Source organism: Nomascus leucogenys, chromosome 22a (genome assembly GCF_006542625.1).
Source record: "Nomascus leucogenys isolate Asia chromosome 22a, Asia_NLE_v1, whole genome shotgun sequence".
Lineage (NCBI taxonomy): Eukaryota > Metazoa > Chordata > Mammalia > Primates > Hylobatidae > Nomascus > Nomascus leucogenys.
This window is the reverse complement of record NC_044402.1, coordinates 28,948,957-28,955,974: the sequence shown is the minus strand read 5'-3', so window position 1 is coordinate 28,955,974 and position 7,018 is coordinate 28,948,957.

Below are 7,018 nucleotides of genomic sequence, written 5' to 3'. Positions count from 1 at the left end.
GTGAGGCTTGCCTGACCCCTTGTGGTGTGAGGCTCTCAAAGCCCGCTCCTTGCTGTCCAGAGAGAAAGGGCAAAGACCGCGTTCATTGTGATTGTGAGTGCTTGTCGTGGATTGAATGACGCCCCTCAAAAGGTATGTTCCCCCAATGTGACCTTATCTGGAAAAAAGGCCTTTGTAGATGTCATTAAGGATCGTAAAATGAGAGCATCCTGGATTACCCAGGTGGGCCCTAAATCCAATGACAATTGCCCCTTATAATCCACAGAAAAACAAAAGCCACGACATACAGAGCAGAAGTCCACGTGAAGACAGGCAGAAAAGGGAGTCATACAGCTACAAGCCAAGGACGGCCGAGGCCCCGGCAGCCAAAGGAGGCTGGGAGAGAAGACATATCTGCTGTTTGAAGGCACTAGGTTTGGGGTCATTCGTTATGGCAGTGCTAGGAAACTTCAGTATGGGGTCAAGGGATAGGAGGACTCAAAGCCAGGGGTTTCCAAAGCCTGGTCTGTGGACAGAGTGCATCAGAACCACCTGGTGCACTTGATTCCTTGATTCTGATTCGGAGTCCATACGTCAGGGCTCTGGAATCGTACATTTGACGAGCTAGCCCTAGTCAATTTTTCTGCACACCCAGTTCTGGGAGCTGCTGCTCCAACCAACTCAGGGATAACCTTTGTGGTAGTTATTAGTGCTGTTTACTGAATAGCTCTATGTCTTTACCTTCTGAGCACAGGATAAGATTGTGCTTCCTGCCCTGCTGTGGGCAGACGGGGTCAAGGGACTAGTTTTGACCAATGGGTTGTGGGAGAAGTGCTGTTTGTTAAATCCAAGCTGCACTGTAATTACCAGCGCAAGACCCCCCAACCCAGAGCTCTCTTCGCTGCAGTATTTGGGGTGGTGGCTGCTCTACTAGCCTGGACCCGAGGGACTGAGTAGAATCCGCCTACCCACCTGTGACGCACACGCACCTGGGGCTTTTAAAGCCTCTGAAATGCCAGGTTGGTTGTTACTGCAGCATAACCTAGTCTATCCTGACTGATTGAAATATGGGAATGTTTTCTTTTCAACTTCAAGTCACCCACTAGAGCCTAACTTGGATACAGACACATTTTTTAAGCTTTGCAAACAATTTGCCTAACAAGATTCAGGTTCATCAATAGCAGCCACTTTTCATATTATGGGGGACACCGAATTGAACGAAATCAGTATTAACACCCAAGCAACTCCAGAGCTTGTTTTTCTTGCTATTTTATTAATTCGTTAAAACTAATAATTTTCTAACTAATATCAGACTCTACTGTGCATACAAATTACGAGATCTTGTTAAAATGCACAGTGTTACAATTAAGAAAGTCTAGGATGAGGGTCTGCCTTAGTCAGTCTGGGTTACTAAAACAGATACCAGACTGTGTGGCTGAAACAACACTTATTTCTAATGGTTCTGGAAGCTGGGAAGTCCAAGATCAAGGTGCTAGCAAATTCCATATCTGGGGAGGGCCTGCTTCCTGGCTTGTAGGCAGCCACCCTCTTGTTGTATTCTCATGTGGCAGAGAACAGAGATAATCTCTCTCATGTCTCCTCTTATAAGGGAACTAATCCCATTCTGAGGATCCCACCCTCATGACCTAATCACCTCCCAAAGACCCCAACTTCAAACACCATCACACTGGAGATTCAGGCTTCAACACAGAAATCCTGGCTGGAGGCGGGGGGCGGGGCACAAACTTTCAGTCCACAGCAGACTCATTCTATAGCTCTAACCAATTCTGGGGTGATGCCAGTTCTGCTGGTCTGTGGACCACACTTTGAATAGCAAGATTTTAGGTAATGCTTTTCTACAAAATACATTATTGAACTAATGGGTAAGTTAATTTCATAACATCCATAATTATAATACACTACATCTGTAAAGCCATCTCTAGTTTCACATGTATTCAACTTAAGCCTCATAATGGCCCTGTCTGTCAGTGAAAGCAAGCAGATTTTTTTTTTAATTTTATTTTTTGAGATGGAGTCTCATTCTGTCACCCAGGCTGGAATGCAGTGGCGTGATCTCGGTTCACTACTGCCTCCACCTCCCAGGTTCAAGCAATTCTCCTGCTTCTGAGTAGCCGGGACTACAGGTGCCTGCCACCACATCCGGCTAATTTTTGTGTTTTGGGGCTTTTTTGGGGTTTTTGTTTGTTTGAGACGGAGTCTCACTCCGTCACCAGGCTGGAGTGCAGTGGTGTGATCTCGGCTCACTGCAACCTCTGCCTCCCAGATTCAAGCGATTCTCCTGTCTCAGCCTCCTGAGTAGCTGGGACTACTGGTGTGTGCCACCACGCCCAGCTAATTTTTTTGTGTTTTTAGTAGAGACGGGGTTTCGCCATGTTGGCCAGGCTGGTCTCGAACTCCTGACCTCAAGTGATCCACCTGCCTTGGCCTCCCAAATTGCTGGGATTACAGGCACCGTGCCTAGCCGAAAGCAAGCATATATTCTTATCCCTACTTTGCAGATGATAAAAATAAAAGCTGAGAGAGCTTGAGACTCCCTGAGGGTCATCTTGTTAGGCAATGTCAAGGATTAGACTAGAACACAAATCTTGTCTATGCTGTGCCACTGCCTAATAACAGTCCCCAAGATTTCATCAGTGTTTGAATGCCCAGCAAGATTCTAAACACGGTGTGTGTGTGTGTCTCATTGGAAACCACCTCAAATCCAAATGCTGGGGTCACTTTCAACCTAGCCTCTCAGTAGCACCCTGCACTTTGGCTTTGGGATGGCCTCCTACGTGGAGGAAACATTGCCACCTAGTGGACTTCCAGAGCATCAACTCTTAGGACGCTGAGTCTGGGTTACATCTTGGGTTACATCTTTCCAACTCTGGCCTTCATAGCTCTGGTTCTTCCAGTCAACACAAATGCTAAAGAGATGCAGATGGAGCATTGTCATGGCCTTTGCTTCTAGGAGCTCTTGAGGCAGGTGCAGAGACAAGATTTTTTACACGAAATAATTAGTTCTTTGTTCAAATTTCGTGATCAGAGGACATAAGTAAGTTTTAACCTTTAGTAGTTGTGTGATCTTGGGCAAGGCACGTGACCTCTTTCGTCCTCCATTTCTTCATCTACAAAGAGAAGATACAATAGTCTTGCCTCGCTGGGTCATTGGGATGAAGACGAGAGATTCGTATTAAAAACCAGCAGGGCCTGGGAATGGAGATGTTACAGGGAATGGAGGTCATGATTTCTAGATGGCACCAAGATTTTGAGCCTGGTTCACAGGAACAATGATGATTCCATGGGGAGAGATAAGGTGGACAGCTATTTGAGGGAAAAGATGGTACGTTTAGATTTACCTATGAGTCTGAAATGTCACTGGGACAGACATGGGACAATACCCAAAGCAGCTGGAAGTGGCTGTGGAATGAAGACCCAGGTTTGGAAAGGCAGGACAGTAGAGTGGTCAGGTGCATGGGTCTGGGGCCCAACAGCGTGGGTTTAACTCTCAACTTCACTGCTTACCAGCTGTGTGACCTCCAGCAAGTTGTTTAACCTCTCAGTGTCTTGGACTGGTCACCTATAAAATGCAAGTAACAGGGCCGGGTGCGGTGGCTCATGCCTGTAACCCCAGCACTTCAGGAGGCTGAGGTGGGTAGATCACTTGAGGTCAGGAGTTCAAGACTAGCCTGGCCAACATGGTGAAACCCCGTCTCTACTAAAAATACAAAAATTAGCCAGGTATGGAGGCGCACACCTGTAGTCCCAGCTACTCGGGAGGCTGAGGCTGGAGAATCACTTGAACCCAGGAGACGGAGGTTGCAGGGAGCTGAGATCATGCCATTGCACTCCAGGCTGAGGGACAGCAAGACTCTGTCTCAAAAAAGAAAAGAAAAGAAAAGAAAAGAAAAGAAAAGAAAAGAACAATGGTTGCTGTGAGAATGACATGAGTTAGCATAGCTACATGAACTCTAACATCTATTAGGTACTTTCTGTAACTTTTGCCTGAGTCAGGCTTGAGTACACAGGTTGGTGGGGAGGGGGTAAAGTGTATGAGTTGATTATGAACTGTTTATTCACTGGATTAGAGGCTCCAGGAGGGCAGGAGTTTCTGTGGTTTACTTCTATCTCCTGGTACAGCATAGATGCTTAATAACTAGTCGTTGAATAAATGAGTGAATGAATGAATGAAGTAATTGACACAGGCCTGGTGAACAGTGGAGTCAGGAGAGGCTGAAACGGAAACCAGTAGACTGGGCTTTGGATGTGACCCAGAGGTAGGGGCTGAGGCCACTCTCAAACCATGCTCTTTCTAGAAGTGTGAGATGGAAAGGACTAAGTTAGTGGTTCTCAACCCAGGCAATGTCTGGAGAGAGACATTTCTGGTTTTCGCAATTGGTGGGTATAGGGAAAGTAATCCTGGCATCTAGCAGATGGGGGACATGGATGTTGTTAAACATCCTACAATGCCCAGGGCAGCCCCCAAAACAGAAAATGATCTATCCCCAAATGTCAATAGTGCTGAGCCTTAGGTGTCCAAAAGATCATTCTTTTATAACTTTTTAAGCTGTTACATAATAGTTGTGCAACTTTTGGAAGTACATGTGATATTTTGATACATGTACACAATGTAATGGTCAAATCAGAGTAATTGGGCTATCACCTCAAACATTCATCTTTTTTGTGTTGGGGACATTGCAATTCTTCTGGCCATTTTGAAAACACAATAAATTATTGTTAACTATAATTTCCCTACTGTACTATGGAACGCTAGGTCTTATTTTTATGATCTAACTGTATTTCCAAAAGATGATTCTAATCCCTGCTGTGTTTCTTAATAGTTCTGTGGCCTTATCAGCCAAGTCCTTGATTTCTCTGAGTTTGTTTCCTTATCTGTAAAATGGGAACATGAGTACCAGCGCTATTCATATTGTGGATACATGGTGAAGAACAGAATACTGTGTTCATAGCACCTGCCACATGGTGAGTGCATGTTCAGTCCTACTATTACTCTAGTTATTGCTCTCATGCTAAGATGCATAACAAAATAAAGCCTCATCTTCTGGGACTATGGATTCTACTATGGAGCTTGACAGTGTCATTTTGAAAAGATCAAATGCTCACTCTTAGCTCCCACCATCCTACACACAAAAGCAATTCTGCCAATAGTGGTCTTGCACCTCCTTTCATCTATCCTGAGGACATGGACATTGGTGTAGTGTTGAGAATGACCCTGGACTTGCCACTAGCACTAAAACAGGCTGAGGCTGGCTCTACTTATAATCAGTTCATAATCAACTCATAAACTTGACCCCTCCCCTCCACCCATGCACTCAGGCCTGACCCAGGCAAAAGTTACAAGGCTGAGTCTTCCATCGACTACACGCCACGCAGTTCCCAAGAAAGTGCACACTTATGGGGATTACGGTGAGGAAGAAAGCAGTCACCATCCTTGCTGGACCTCCATCACTCCACGAGCAGAATTTAAGTAGTCGTTATGCCCCAGGCCTCCCCTGATCACATGTCTTCCCCTTCCCCACACACCATAGGAGTGCTACCAATTTTAACCTAAACCCATCTGGGTGAAGATGCTTGGGGAGGGGGAAATTGGAGTGAGAGGCAGCACACGTTGTGATGGGCTTGAACAGATTCTAGAAGAGGCATGACTTGAATATTGCCAAACATGGCCAAAGGCTTATAAAAGACCTGGCTTCGCAGCAAAGAAAACAAAAGTCTGGGTAAAAGGTTGTGAAGGCTGCAACTACTTAAAGACATTGCTGTTCATGAGGGTGCAGATGGATGGCCTGGCATGCAGGTGTTGTGCACACTGAGCTTCCAGCTCCCCTGAATGCACCCATACAACACTCGCTAACACTCAGGGTTGAATCCCAGCTGTCAGCATGGCCTCTCTACCCAACATGTGGCCTTTTTTCCTCTCTGGTCTGCTCCAGCCTCAGCTGAGAGATGATTCTGGCCTGATAACTGCAGCTTTGTTTTGTGAAAACAGAGACGCAAGCATCAGTTCCTTCCTCTGCCCAGAGGTCTCAAGGAGTTTGGATAGGGGTATCATGGGGGCAGGGAAGACAGGGAAAAAGAGAGAGTGGGGAGGAAATGAGGAACAGGTAAGAAATGCATTGCTGTGGGAGAAAAGAGCTCTCTTCAGCCAATAATAACAGCTGAGGTTGTCTGAGCACTTACTTTCTCCCAGGCACTGTGCTAAACACGTTTGTTACTCAGTCCTCAGACACTCCCGTAAGTTCAGTTTAAGAATTCCCATTCCACAGAACATGGAAAGGGTGCCCCAACAATTATGCTGCTGCAGACCAGCTCATTCTCAATCTACCCAATAAACATGACCCTAGGGTAGAATGTAAAGTGATTTAAATGGAACACCTGCCTTACAGAAGATCCTTTCTACTCAGCATTTGGGAGGGGAGAGGTTTTTTTATTCTATTTGGATGGCTAATTAGTTATCACAATGACTGAGGAATGGGAAGGTGCCACTGGCATTTAGCGGAAGAAGTCCAGGATGCTAAAATATCCTATGCTGTAGAGAACGATGCTCTAGTCAAGAAACATGAGAAATGTATGCCCCTTGGCTGCCCCATCTCTATATCATCACCTGCCTTATCAGCTTATAATGAGGGCTGAATGACTCACCATCTGGAAGGTACCAGTTCCCACAATTTAGCAGAAGCTGTCAGTACCCCAACCATACCCTTTGGCTACGTACTGTTTCTGAGCAGGCTGGCCTGACCTCCACCAGCCAGCATCTGTATCTCCGTTTCCACAAGTATTTCTGGCCATGAAAGCACACCAGAACCTCCCACCACGAGACAAACTCAAGGCAGCCTGGGGCCCTCCACCAATGGCTGGTGGGAGTTGGGGTATAAACACGCAGCTACCTCACTCTTTGGAGGGACAGAGCTGAGACTCATGTTCTGCACTGTTTACAGAGTTCCCCAGTAGGATTAAACTCCAGTTTCCTACAGTGGTAACCAGCTTCCTTTCCTTCTCTCTCAAGCTCACCACTCTCTAT